The sequence below is a fragment of the Artemia franciscana genome, chromosome 8, assembly GCF_032884065.1.
Source record: "Artemia franciscana chromosome 8, ASM3288406v1, whole genome shotgun sequence".
Classification (NCBI taxonomy): Eukaryota; Metazoa; Arthropoda; class Branchiopoda; order Anostraca; family Artemiidae; genus Artemia; species Artemia franciscana.
The window spans coordinates 18,507,274-18,522,503 of record NC_088870.1 but is presented as its reverse complement, the minus strand read 5'-3'; the positions used below and the strand labels follow the sequence as shown (position 1 = coordinate 18,522,503).

The following is a 15,230-nucleotide window of genomic DNA, read 5'->3' as shown; positions in this document are numbered from 1 at the left end:
TACAAAAAAAATGTTTTGGCTTCACAACTTAGCTCAATCCCAATTTATAAGGTTTCAGATATGCAAATACATTTCCTAAATGTTGAAGGAAAAAAACATTGATATGGCACAGAATTCTACTCAAATAACAGGAATTGCATTTTGATAACTAAAGGCAGAGAAAAAGCAACTGGTAATTGAAAATTAAGGTAAAATGTTGTTTTGTCAAAATTTCAATAGGTACAGATAGACCTGTCATTTAGGTGAATTTCAGGGCCCTCTAGAGGGAGAAGGAGTGGAGGTGTGTACTTTAAGACACCTTCCTGAGATATACTTTAGGTAAAATTCTAGTTAATTGACTTCTTGCTATCTTGGAAAGGGTTTAGGTTAGGAAAATGAAACTTTCAGGGATGGGTCTACAGGCTAAATTATGTCCTGGGAAGGTATTTTTAAGTACCCACCTCCACTCCTTCTCCCTCTAGAGGGCCCTGAAATTTGCCTACATATAAATCACCTATTGAAATTTTGACAAAACAACATTTTACCTTAATTTTCAGTTACTAGTTGCCTTTTCTCTGCCTTTAGTTCTGAAAATGCAATTCCTGTTATTTGAGTAGAATCTTGAGCCACATCAATGTTTTTTTTTCAAAATTTAGGAAATGCATTTGCATATCTTTAAAACCTTATAAAATGGAATTGAGCAAAGTTATGAAGCTGAAAACAATTTTGTTATACTTTAATTAAGCAGAAGATCTATTTTGCAAGGTTTCACTTTTATTACACACATATTTTTAAAGGTCATCAAAGGTCAGGGCCCTCTAGGGGGAGAAGGAGTGGAGGTAGTTGCTCCAAAATACCTTCCTGGGACATACTTTAGTCTGTAGATTCATCCCTGAAAGTTTCATTTTCCTAACCTAAACCCTTTCTGAGATAGCAAGAAGTCAATTAACTAGAATTTTACCATACTTTAGCCTTTATACCCATCCCAGAAAGTTTCATTTTCCTAACCTAACCCCTTTCCAAGATAGCCAAAAGTCACTAGATTAGAATTTTACCCTATGGGTAACATCCCTGGAATGGATGAATCTAATGTTATTTTTCTGTTTTTTGCAATGTTGCATACAAAAGATCCCCAAGGCTAAACTGTAATTTCCTCCCCTAGGCTATAGCCTAGCACAAATAACCTTAGCTCAGGCATTAAGATGATGAGATGCACTTGTCTTAGATGAAGCTCTTATCTTTGATGGAGCATTGCAATGAAGTTTGAATGGTAGGCCTATCCTAATTTTTCAGCTAGGAAATTCATATGAGTGTCTACACTTTTCAAACCTGGATTTTACATCTGGACTGTTTTTATTTAGGCTATATGGTAAAAGATAGGACGCTAGCAATAAAAGACTGTAAATATGTTAATATTGACGAATTAGATGGTCTAATAGTCTCTAACCAAAAGCAAAGCAAAATTTTACCATGATTATAAATTTTAAGATCAGGTTAAAAAGACAAGATCCAGTGTGATACTAATGATTTAAAAATAGCGGGACAGCAGTCAAATAATTCCATAGGCACAGTTCACATTAATAGTTTGTGTAACAACTGAAGCCGTCGTCCCTTTTCTCTTGCGTCATCCGGCCGATTTTCCCTTGTAACTTGATGAGCCAAATTATAAAGATTCAGTCTACGTTTTTAGAAAAAGCTTTTGAAGTTTTATATTGGAAATTCTCTATGGTTACACGCTCTAAATTAAAAGATCTACTTCCTCCTTTTAAGTTTTGAATCAATTTCATCGGATTAATTTTGGACATTGAATCATTAAGACTTTAATTTGTGATTTGATTCAGGTTTTGAAATTTCAGTCCCTGGCAATAACACAGTAATTGAGGTTTGATATGTTCGTTGTGGGTACAGCCTTGTACTTGTACTTGTACTTGATGCAGGACACGGACACCTGACCTGGCATCTAGGAGATTTTGTACAGGTAACTCTCATAACAGCAATGTGGTGTTTGGGAGTCTCTGTTGACAAAAAAAAAGACTTACAGGCAAGAGAAAAACCAATATTTTCTGTATACGCACATTGTAAATGAGTATTAATCTTAAGACAAACAAACCCAGTTACCTTTGGAGATAAGAACGTAATTCCTTTACGAGTTCAAATTGGCAAAAGTGTTTGCGTCCTCGATGCTGACAAATATTTGAATTGAAAAACATCTGTAACTGGGATTAATAGATGTACTATGTTACAAGTTTAATATTTGTGTAGCTAATATGAGTGCACTTCGTACATTACAAGCTATTGAAGTCTAAATGCCTCATTGGCTCAGTATTAACAATTATGCTAGAGCTACTTTACGGTCACACGGGTCCATAAAATTAAAATCACGCACAACAAACGGAGCAAATTATATGTATTGTTCATAAATTCTTCATTTGAAAATAGATCAACTTGTAAGCATAAAAGTTTGTGATTGATCAATTAGAGTCAAAAGTTAGGATACCTTTCTTTGAAATTAGGAAAGAAGGAAGCTTAGGTAGCAGTGTTTCTATCTCTAATAAAGATGCGGCAAGAGATGAAAAGACATCGTGATAGTCGAGAATAGTTGGGAACCAATTGCAGTAAATACAAACTTTTCAAGCAAATTTTTTTCGCCATTTTGATTTTCCGCTTCTGAAATGCAAGTGTGACGTTAAGACCAAGGGAAACCCATGTCATTTAATATAGTTTTTCTGTTTATCAACAGGTGTGATAAATGGCATGGCTTCAGTTCTAGACACTTGCCTTTGCTCATATTGCCTTGCATTAATTTTGATATATTTAGAATGAAAGGCCAATATAATCGGCAGGAACTCTTTTACTGGCTGATCAACAGTAATTTTAACTCCCAATTTGCATTACATTAGCAATAGTACAAACTTTATTTCAAGGTCTGCTAGTTCAATATGAAGGTGGCATGACACTCTTGAATCTAAATTTGATAGAATAAGTAACTTACATCTTTGGAGGGGAAACTGTTGTTAAGAATGAATTTAATCTTAATCTACTGAAAGGCTTTCCCGACTTTCATATCCCTTAGAATACTTAATACTCTAATTAGCTAAGAACCCTACGTAAGATCGTAAAACTTGGAATTCTAGAGCAAATCTTCTGAAGGTCAGTTAAGAATATAATTTTCGTAAGTTTTCCTTATTCAGACTACAGAATCATCGTATTAGGAAGGGTGAGACTGTGAGTAGCGATGCTATAGGTAGTAATGGTATGAGCAAGAACCGTAGCTGAGGTACGTGCAGTCGTAACGGTATCCCTTTCGGAAGAATCAATTATTAGTTATGAAATTCGTAATTAGCATGTTTTAATTTGGGCTATTACAGGCCAGTTTCCACTGCTACTAACAAGTGTGACTTAATCTTTTCTTTTACCTTACGGAGAGCGAATTGTCCACTAGCAAATATTTATTTCCGGCAACTTGTGGAAATATAGTAAGTAAGGAGAAAATATGAAAATGGGATTTTAAATTCAAGCTAAAATTTAAAGCAAATTTTTAAAGCTCCCAAAAAAACTAAAAACTGCAACAAACGACAGCTGTTTTTGAATAAAAAAAATCTACAAGCTTTTACTGCATTATTTGGATTTCTTTTTTCAATTTAACGCACATATTCTAGCTCTCTTCATCAGCGATACTTGATGCTAGAGAATTTAATATATGAATATTAATAAAACTTTCTTTTAGCTTAGAGAAAGAAAGAGATGTGAGCCATAAGGCACCGTATTTGACCTTCCAGTCATAGAAATTAACAATAATTGCGTAATTATGATTTCAATAAAGTGTGACTTGCCAACCATTTGTGAAATATGTACTTTTGACTTAGACATATATATAGGCCTGCTTTTTATGTCACATATGTATCTACCAATAACTTGAACAACGAATTTTAAAGTTTCCTTTGTATATTCTCATTTGTTAGAAGTATTATTTTAAATTATCTGATTGAAATTTTTCAATGGACCATTTAAAAACTTAAAATATTGTATTTAATTTTTTTAAGGTATTTGGTGGATAATTCGTAAGAATTTCCGTGTGTATTTTGGGAAGGTTGGCTAATCTTTATGTCCAGCTGACAAATTTAGGTGGTGATAATTCGTTAAAACTCATAAATTTGAAGCAAAATAAGAACATAGAACCGTAAATGTGAATAAAGACTTACAATAGGGTTTAAAACTTGTAAAATTAGTGTAAACGTAATTGAAACTCGTAAACCTGGGAATAATGTACAAATATTTCGATATGGAGCATGAGATGCTCCATCCCCTAAATTTTCTGTCTATGATTTTTTTTTTGATTTTCGTGGACAGCAAATATGAGCTAGCCTTTTAAGATTTGCTACCGTCATCTAATTCCTTTTTTTAGTTTTACTGTTTAGTTTTACTATTTTCTTTGTTTTACTGTTTAAACAGTTAATATTAAGGTATTTAAGATATTTTTCCTTCTCTTCTTTTCACCCTGTGACTGGTTTTGTGGAATTTCTTTCTACTTTTTTTTTTTCTGTTGTGTTTGGAAAGGCTTTCATCATGCCTAACCCCCATGATTCAGGGGGTTCGGGTGTTCTCACGGGTGAGGACAGTATCATTAGAGTATGGTTGACTAAAATAGGGCAGCCTGGTCTTCATAATCCACCACTGGGTGTAATCATGAAAGGAATTATGTTGTTGAGAAATCAATTTAATGAATGCCAAAAAGATACAATTTTGGTAGAATCCTCAAATGGTTCTAACTGCCTTAAGATCAGAAATCAAGCAGTACTGAACAAGATACTAGCGATAGGGGAGCTAGTTTTGGATAATAACCAATCATTAACATTCTCATGTGAGAAGGATTCCTCAGCTCAAGGCTCTCAGGGATTGCACTCAAACTCCCCCAACGGTTTCATGCCTGAGGGGCTGGTATTCTTTGACAAGGGTATTTTTACAAGTGAAACCTTATTAGATGAACTGATGGATCAAGGTTTCACAAGAGTACGTCCACTTTTCGGTCAACAGACATCTGACAAGATGAATGTTGATGGGTTTATCCTTACTCCTTCACTTGACCTTCCTGAATTTATTTGTATTCTGGGTATGGAAAAAAAAGTCAAGACATATATTCCCCGTGTCATGATCTGCAATCACTGCCAAAGGCATGGCCACACTGCCAAAGTATGTCGCAGTAAACCTAGATGTTCAAGATGTGCCAACAACCATCTAACATCTTCTTGTATTATTAAGAGAGATAATATTACGCTATTCAAGTGCCCCAATTGTCTTGGCAACCATCACGCTAAAGACAAAGCATGTCCTGTAACAAAAAATGTTGAAAAGGTTATTGTTAAGGCAGTACAAGAAAAAATCACTATTGGTGCTGCAAAAAAAAAGTATGCAGATATCCTTAAATCCAACATGCAACTAAATGACACAACTCCAGCTCTTTCTAATGAAGAATTCCCTCCCATTCCATCCCCTGAAAACCCCACTCCTAGCCCATTCATGTCAACTCAACAAACAGTATTAGAACCCCTAATCAAGAAAATAATTGATGATATCTTGACAGTTAGAATTCCTGAAATGATCAGCTCATTCCTATCCTCAAAATTTAAACAAATTGAAGATTCTATCTCAGGCCGTTTGGAAAAAATGTTTCAAGACTTTAGTTCCTCACATGCACCATCTGATAGAACATTTAAAGATTTCACCTCAAATCATTCTATTTCTGAAGATGATTTGGAATCTCTTGACTCTGTCCTAATCTCTACTTCACCTGTAAAACCAACATCAGAAATCTCCAAAAAACCTTCTCCAGCAAAAAATCAATTCCTTAAAAGAAATGCAAATGCTCTCTCTCCTATCTCAAAACAGAAAGCAACTAAAAACAAACGGAAACAATCCTTAATATCAAAGACAGCTAACAGTTTAGAATGAAAATAGTTCAATTTAACACTACAGGTCTACCCATTGATCGTTTGGTTGAGTTAAAAAGATTTTTGGACATTGAATCCCCAGAAATTGTCTGCATCCAAGAATCCCATTTGTCCCCTGGAAGAAATTTTAGCGTTAAAAATTATACATCACATAGAAAAGATAGGGTCCTAAATTCCTCTTCTCAAAAAGGTGGAGGCCTATTGACTCTTGTGAGAAAGGACTTGATTAGCTCTGTTGTCAATATTGATGTCCAGTCATCAATGGAAATACTAGTTATAAAGGTTGAGATGGATGACCTTCCCCCCTTGTCAGTAGTCAATATATATATAAATAAACCCTCTTCTTTCAATAACCCAACCTTCAAGAAATTATTAGATCTTTCCCCAAACCAACTAATACTTGGAGATTTCAATCTTCACCATCCCCTGTGGGACTCAACCCACCCTAGAGACCCTCAATCATTGTTGCTCTTGGATTCAATCTCTATCAGTCAGATTTCCCACACACTAATCACACCTAAGAATTTAGGAACTTATGTGCACTCCTCCAATGGTAAAAACTCAACCATTGATCTTTGTTTTGTTGGTAGCAGACTATCTGCTTATAGTAAGGTGTCCAGGTTCCATGACAACCTTGGCAGCCAGCATTACCCACTTATTACAGAACTGTCAAAAAGACCAGTTCTCTCTAAATTTAACATTGCTCCTAGATGGATTTTCAATGATGATAATTGGAAACCATGGGCACTTAAATTGGGGAGTATGGTACCAGCTCTAATTAATGATATAGATGTTTTAAATGAAAATATCACTAAAAGCATCATTGATGCTTCAAATTTATTTTTTAAACTCCAAACACAACTAGTAAAAAATAGAAAAAAAAATGTTCACTTTTGGAATAATAATTTAGAATCACTAAAACAAAATAAGTGTAATGCTAGAAAAATCTGGCTTTCAGATAAAAGCAACCTTTTCAAAAAAATTGAAATGAGAAAGGCCGAAGCTACTTTTAAGAAACATGTCCTAGCTGAAAGAAAAGGAGCTTGGGAAGATATTTGTGAAAATCAGTTTAATCAGTCAACTCCTTCTAAAACACTTTGGAAAAATTTCAGAAAATTTGCAGGTTATCAGCATAGTGATCAGTCTACTCCAAAGATTAAGTCCAATGATGGTTCAATTATGTACAAGCCATATGAAGTGGCAGAGTCTTTGAATAGTTATTTTGCAGGTCAATCTTCAAATAGTAACACATATAATAACTCTATGTTTATGGAAGCTCAGTTTCCCCCAGGGTCTGTCACTAATCTTGACAAAGATTTTGATATGGATGTGCTAACTTCTACAATACAGTCTCTAAATGACTCAGCAATGGGTGAAGATTTGGTCCACAATAAGATGCTTAGAGCTCTTCCACCGACTTTCTTGGTCCCTCTTCTTTACTTGTTTAACAGATGTTGGGGTAGTGGCACTGTCCCATCTGCTTGGAAGTCTTCTATTCTAGTCCCAATATATAAAGGTAAAGGGGATCGTTCAGACCCAGCTTCATACCGCCCAATTGCCTTAACCTCATGCATTGCTAAACTCTATGAGAAAATGATTAAGTTGAGATTTGAACCCCTTATTGATAATTCTCTTATTGCTGAACAAGCAGGTTTTCGGAAAGGTAGATCAACCCTTGATAACCTAATTCAACTTGATCATGACATTAAGAAAGCTTTTACAAGAAAGAGAGTTGTTTCTGCAGTCTTCTTTGATATTAAGAAAGCTTATGATACATTGGACCCCTTTGCAATCCTAAGACAGGCTCATAAATTTAATGTTGGAAATAATTTCTGGAAGTGGTGCAGGGCAATGCTTTTTAATAGGACTATTAAAACCAGAGTTGGATCCATATGCTCCTCTGCTAGTACAGTCTCATTAGGTGTTCCTCAAGGAGGAGTTTTGAGTCCTCTTCTTTTTAACATACTGATTAATGATATTATTTTGGCTGATATGCCCTCAATAAAGTTTGTCTTATATGCAGATGACTTAGCTCTTTGGACTGAAGGCTCCTCTCCTGAAGCTTGTCAACCCAAGCTCCAGGGAGCAATTGATAAACTGTCAATATGGCTTAATACAAAAAATCTGGTTTTTTCTATCCCAAAGACCACTGGCATGGTTTTTTCTAGGAAAATTGACCTTAGGCAAGATTGTCTCTCAATTAATCTGACTCTATATAAACAACAAATTCATTTTGCCAGGAATGTGAAATTCCTTGGTATGTGGCTGGATAGTAAGTTAAATTGGAATGATCATATCTCTCATCTTTGTGATGCACTTGAAAAACGACTGAATTTTATGCGTGCTGTTGCTGGGCAAAAGTGGGGAGCTAGCCGAGATAGTCTTCAAAAACTATTCACATCTATAATATATGGAAAGATTGAATATTGTCTCCCTGTCTATTACTCAGCTTCAAAAAAGTTAATTTCTAAAATTGAATCAATAGTTCACCATGGCCTGAGATTAATCACAGGTGCACTAAAAAGTACTCCTATTGCAGCTCTGTTCAATGAGGTTAATATACCTTCTTTAGAAGAAAGATTCTTGAAACTTTCTTCTAATTACTTTATGAAAGTAAATACTAACCAAAACCTCCATGTTCTCAAGGAGTGTCTCATAAATCATACATTTCTCTATGAAAATCAGAAGACATATAGTAGTCCAGCCATTATCAAGTTGGTCTCCTTGCTCAATGGCATAGGTGTTCCTGAAAACCTAATCTTTTCTTGTCAGACCCAGATATCTCCCAACACTCCTAATAGCATTGATAATGTTATAGATATAAAAATCCCTGGCATGGATTTTCCTAAGAATAAAATGAATAGTCTAATCCTTCATCAACTTACACTAGCTAAAATGGTTGAATTTTATAATTGGAAAAAGATATTTACTGATGGATCTGTCTCAAATGATGGGAAGGCATCCATAGGCATTTTTTCTGAGTGGAATGGCTCATCAGTTGGGATTAGAGTTTCAGATGGAATCTCCATTTTCCATGCAGAATGTCTTGCTCTCCAAAAAGCTTTGGATACAGTGCTGGAAGTAGGATCAGGCTCATTTGTTATCTTTTCTGACTCTAAAAGTGTTCTTTCTGATCTAAAAAAGAGGCAAGGAAAAGTTATTCCAATTATTGTTCATCTACAGGGAAAAATTCAGAAAATAATGTCTTCTGATGGTCTTCAACTGAAAATGGTCTGGGTTCCTTCTCACATAAGGATTAAGGGAAATGAAATTGCTGACAGTATTGCAAAACAGGCTATCCACCACCCAATTACTTGGAAGGTTGCTCTCACTGTAAATGAAACTTCAAAGTTAATAACCTCTGCTGCAAGTTCTATTAAAATTAATAATAGATGTATTGCAACAACAAATATTTATGTTTTGTCTTTTGAGGGGCATTATATCCCACATCACCTTATCCACCCAAATAGGAAAATTGCAAACTCTATTTTCCGTCTGAGAACTGGTCATGCAATGACCAGATCTCGTCAAACACTATATCATCTTACAGATAGCAAGTCATGCCCTTTTTTTAGGTGTGTAAATATTGATGAAACTATAGATCACATTCTCTCAGAATGCCCTCGTTTCACAACTGAGAGAAATATTCTGATCAGAAAAATTGAATCATTGGGCCTGAAGACGTCCACTCCTCTCGTTTTAGGTTTCACTCGTGTTAGTAAAGATAAGGAGTTAAAAATATTGGAGGCATTGGGAGTTTTTGTGTCTTCAACAAAGATTTTCAACTGGTTGTAATTTCATTTTTTTTTTTTTTTTTTTTTTTTTTTTTTTTTTTTTTTTTTTTTTTTTCAGTCACAAGAGTGTGGTGAGAAGAGAAGATGATTTGATTTATTTGATTTGTATGTTCTTTTCGTTTCTGTGATTTTAAGTTTAATTATTGTTTGGTGACGCAGAGGGCGAAAGCCGAGCGTATTTTCTCTACAACAACAACTAAATGGATTTCACAGCATAGACTATGTCTTCTGAATTGCATCTTTGATTTGTTAAAAATTAAACCAAGGTATAATTCACATTGTTGAAAATAAACAATGTCAGAAGTTACATTTATGATATGGTTTTCTAGCAAGCAGACCAAAACTCGATCATAAGTAGCCTACTTTGGCTTGCCTACCCTGTAAGAGCTTTATAGTAGCATAAGCTGGTCTCTTTTGATCAAAACTTTCTTTAATATCTATTCAATCTGGTTAAGGCTCTGAATATGGAGAAGCAAAAAAAAGAATAGGGAAAATACCCAGTAGGCTAATCACCACTTCAAAATTTCAATTGCTAAACAATGCTTATTATACCACCTAGAAAGTGGATTCTTTTGCTCACTAGAAAGTGGATTGGTTGAAAGGTGGCAAATTTTGGTATTTGCTGGATATGGAGATAGCAAAGAAATATACATAGCCTAGGCCTAGTTTTATCATCATGTTTTCATCTTGAACCCATTTGTAATATCAATTTGTATTGCAATTTGAACTTTATTCCCATTCCTGCTAATGATCAAATGTATAGTCTGAAATATATAGGCCTAGCCTATATGCACTGGAATTTCACTGCATAGCCTAGGCTTAAGGTAAAGAAAAAAATAAGCAGTCTATTTAATTGAGGAAAATCATGTAAAACTTAAACCCTTGCATCTTATTATCAAAGAGGAATTGGTAAGAATTTTATATAGACTAGAGAAAAGCTTAAAATCTAAGCTATAGGCTATTATCAAAATGATTAGCCTATTATTAAAATTGTTTAAGAATAAACTCTTTAAATTACTAGTTTATGGACCTACCTACAAGGGCCTCTTTTTGGATTTACCAATTGTCCTATTTTGATGTATATATCCTCTTAGTGTTTCAGTTTTACTCACATATTAATAGAAAGCTGACTTTCTTCTGATTCTGAAAAGATAACTTTTATTGCTTGATATTTATTATTTAAATATTAAATATAATTTTTTCTTTTATATTGCTTATCCAAACAGAGACCAAATTTTTAGTTTATGCTGACAAATTTTTTGTGAAAATTTGACAAAGAAGGAAGGGCTCTTGTTACTGCCCCCACATTGCATCATGCTGCAGTAAGATAGGGCTATAGAGTAGATAGTGTCTAGAATCTCCATGAACATTTTGCAGGCATGGTTTCAAAACTAAATTCAAGCCTTAGACATATCAGGAGGATTTCACCCTCCAAGATTGCAGATTTGACAGCAATATTAGGTAAATATGCAGTGGGCCATATAATTTAGTTAAGATAGATAATTTGATGCCTTTTTTAATTGATAAATAATTTGATGCCTTTCCATAATTCAATAATTGCTTCTGGTGCTAATTGGAGCTTCATCCTTTAAAAGGACCCAATAGTAATTTCATTTTTGTAACCACACAAAGGAGTTATCAACACTAGTTAAGTTATTGAAAAGTGGTTAAAAACATATCACTAGTTTATAAATAAGTTGTTCAAAAACAGTGTATCCCAAAAATACTTATCCAAGTAAATAACCAATATCCAATTGAGTGAAATTATGTAAAATTAAAACCCTCACATCTTGTTGACAAAAAGAACTATGTATATCAGAAAATTTTTCCATGTATTTTCTATTTTGTATTTTCTATTTTTCTATGTATATTAGAAAAGCTAAACATTGAAGCTATACATGAATATGTATATTATTAAAATTATTTTAGATTACACTTGAAATTTTTATTGGCTTACCTAGAAAGAGCTATTCTTGGAAATACTAATTATCCTATTCTGATTTATATATCCCTTAGTGCTTTTTATTCACATCTTAACATAAAGCTGATTTTCTTTTAATTCTAAAGGTACAACTTTTATTGCTTGATATATTATTCTATAAATCACAAATATTAAATATGATTTCTTCTTTTCAATTGCTTGTCAAAACAGAGACTATATTTTTAATTTATGCTGACAAGTTATTAGTGAAAATTTGACCAAGAAGACCATTGCATCATGCTGTAATAAAACAGGTGTGGTCCAAAAACACATTGATATTTTTCTGAAATGTCAAAGAAAAGTGGTCTTTCCCAAAAGAGGTCTTTTACCCTATTTATAAAATAAACCTCATTTATTAGGCAGCTCAAATATAACCATTTTTCTACTATGTCAACTTATGGGTGTGTTTTTTGAATTTTTTCAGCTAAAAATAGTGCTGAATTTTGCAATTGGTATGCACCCTTAAATGAAATGGTAGGAAAATGGTTTACATTTGAGTTACCTAATATGAGGTTTGAATTTTCATAATGTATTTTTGGAATATACTACTGTTGAATAACTTATTTATAAACTAGTGACATATTTTTAACCACTTTTCAATAGCTTAACTAGTGTTGATAGCTTCTTTGTGTGGTTACAAAACAAAACCCTTGGGACTTTAAAGGCTTAAGATGCAATGAGACCCATAATCAATTATTAATTATAAAGAGCATAAGAAAAGGCATCAAATGACATTTTTACTTTTCTCTTAGCTATATTATATGACCCACTGCAAATTTAGCCTACCCAATATTCATCATATTGTACTGACTCATGATTAAGATATGGCTACTACTACTAATGACTAACTGCAGCACCTGAAAACAACACAGCTACACATGCATGCTTGTCCATTGCAACCTATTCAAAGCCAATCTATTTCAAGTCAATGCCAAGATTGAATCAGAATAGGATGAATGTGTGTGCTCATGTTATTAAAAACTAGCCAAAATACTAAAATGTTAGAAAAAAGAAGAAAAACAAAGAGAGAGACCAACAACAGGAGAAATTGTAGCAACAAGGGGATTTAAAGCCAGTAAAAAAGAAGAAAAATGTAAATACTTTAGCTAAGACTTGCTCAACTACCACCAGCCAGTCATGTAGAATCTTCCTGAAGCTACATAAGCTTCATATAAGCTATAAAGTCCTTCCTGAAGGACTTCCAAACCTGCTTTGCAGGTCACTTGCAAAAGTGATGCATATCTAATCAAAGGTGTACAGAAAAAGGCACCAAATGCATCTCTAGACTGAGTGAGAAGCCATAGGCTAGGCTGTATTAAAAGGCTACATGCCCTAAATATAGCATTGTTTGTTTTTCCAATGGAGGGACAACAACAAGCTACTAACACCCAAGTGTATCAACCAAACCCAAAACATCACCAAAGCATATTCACACAGCCTATCAATCAAAGACAAACTCAAGGTTACTCAAGAAGATTCATAAGTCTTTAGTTAAGCATAGAATCAGACAGTATTTTTTCAGCCTAAGAGTGGTCATTGACTTGAACAGTTTGGCTGAGGAAATTGTTTCTTCAGCATCAGCTATTTCATAAGGATACTTAACAGAGATTGGGATGCTAAACCTTCAAGGCATAATTTGGATTGCTGCTGCTAATTCCCTACAATATTTATTGTATTGCCTTAATTTGCACTATAGAGTAAGTAAAGTCCATGCTGAATTGGTTCAGCTCTTTGTTGGTGATTCAATAGGACTCCTCCCTTATATCTCCATGGTTTTTGTTCCATTCTACATCTAACTTTAATTTGAATGTTGCTTAAGTTAGAACATTTACTGTATATTGACTGCATCCATTCTAGTCATTATTCACTCTTTCAATAAAGGAGTTTGCACATCCTGGTATCCACAGTCTGTTTATAAAGCTTTCTTGAATTTCCTCTTTTTTGCTGTGAAGACTATTTCTTGGCTGACTAAGATATTTGTGGGTCAACACTCTGTTGCCACAGTAGCATTAGAGTGCAAGAGGTGGTATTTTCAATTTCTCTAGCCTTTTCCAGTATGGTATGCTTTGGAAACCAGCTATACACATGGTTGCATGTCTGTGAACCCCCTCAAATAATGTTGTATTATAGTTGTATGAGGGAGAGGTAGGAAAAATATGAAACTCCAAAACAGGCCTCAAAGTTGCTTTGCAGGGCCTTATGAAGACTTTCTGTGAGCAGCTGAAATAGTATGTTTAAGTAGACATAGCTAGAATTAGCCTTTGAAACTGCTCTTTGCCAGTGTTTATGGAATTTAATTGTTTGTCAATGTGAACTTATAGCACATTGTCAAACAAAAACTATTAATGCCAACAATAGTTTTCCTTGTGCAGTATAGTCAACCACTGGAATAGTCTCTCAGATACAACAGTCTCAGCACCCAATGATGAAGCTTTGAAGAAGTTACCAGATGTTGAATGGGATGGTGTTCCTTGGAAAAACCAGTGGGTTGCATTTGATCATCCACAACATGGTGTCCAAGTTACAGGAATTATAGTTGCCTAAAAAAAGGCACCACACTTGATCTGTTAAATTCCAGTTGCCAATTTGCAGGTCAGGTCCAAAAAATTTTGAATAATCATCTTAAAGATTCATATTGTCTTCTGTTTCTTTTATCATGTCATTTATGTAAATGACAAATAGAGTTGGGCCCAGTATTGTACCCTGTGGTGCACTACTATTCACCTCATATGAACTGGTGAAAAAATTGCTACTGTTGCAGGTGAAGAGTTGAACTTGCTACATGTGTTCTTAGAGGAAATGTGGTACATCAGAATACCTGTGAGGATACTTATTGCTGAAAGTTTCATTTCAAGCTGTTTATGAGGGACCTTCATAAAAGCCTTAGCCAGGTCTAGAAGAATCAAGTCTAGTGGGATACTGGTGTCAAGAAGGCTGGTAACACTATTATATGTCTCAGGAAGGTTGGTCTCAACCAACTTTTTAGGCTATAAACCATGGTGATTAGAAGATAAAAGATTATTGTTGAGAAGATGGGCCAGGAGATAAGAATTTAAAGTGTGCCCCAGAGTCTTGGCAACAGCAAATGTTAGACTCATGGGGTGGTAGTTCTCTACCTTTGTAAGATTACCTCTCTTGAAATTGGTGTTATGTGTGTCTCTTTCCATGTGAGGGGATTGGAGTTTCAGAGTTTTTGGAAGATATTACCTGAAATCACATTGTTCAGGAAAAATGGAATAATCCTGTAAAGTTGCTGGTCTGTATGAGACAGAGAAAAGCCAATATCTTTAGCCAGTACTTTCAATAACCTTGGGTGAATATTGTCAGAACCAGAAGACTTATTGGTAACCAGGACCTCAAATTGCTTGCAGAGAAACCAATATAGCTGACTGTCTGTTTTCAATGTTATAATTGATAATAGGTGGCAGAGGTCTGTAAGATTAAATGGCAAAAATTGATGCTATTAATCATTTAGCAGTTCTGCAGTGTTTTTTTGAGTTCCTTACTCTTTCTCCATCTGAGGATTGC

The 15,230-nt window shown here is 34.5% G+C and overlaps 2 protein-coding genes across 3 annotated transcripts in view; one reads left to right on the top strand and one right to left on the bottom strand.

Annotated features, from left to right (window-relative positions):
- LOC136030088 (pleckstrin homology-like domain family B member 2) overlaps positions 1-1,604 on the bottom strand; it is a 116,703-nt gene extending 115,099 nt beyond the window's left edge. The window contains exon 1 of the mRNA XM_065708753.1: positions 1,449-1,604. The gene's annotated coding sequence lies outside the window, so the exon portion shown is untranslated. The remainder of the gene's footprint in view (positions 1-1,448) is intronic.
- An 8,309-nt stretch (positions 1,605-9,913) lies between these two features.
- The window catches only part of LOC136030087 (regulator of G-protein signaling loco-like), a 95,522-nt gene continuing 90,205 nt past the window's right edge, over positions 9,914-15,230 (top strand). For both annotated transcript variants that reach the window (XM_065708751.1, XM_065708750.1), the window contains exon 1: positions 9,914-9,987. The gene's annotated coding sequence lies outside the window, so the exon portion shown is untranslated. The remainder of the gene's footprint in view (positions 9,988-15,230) is intronic.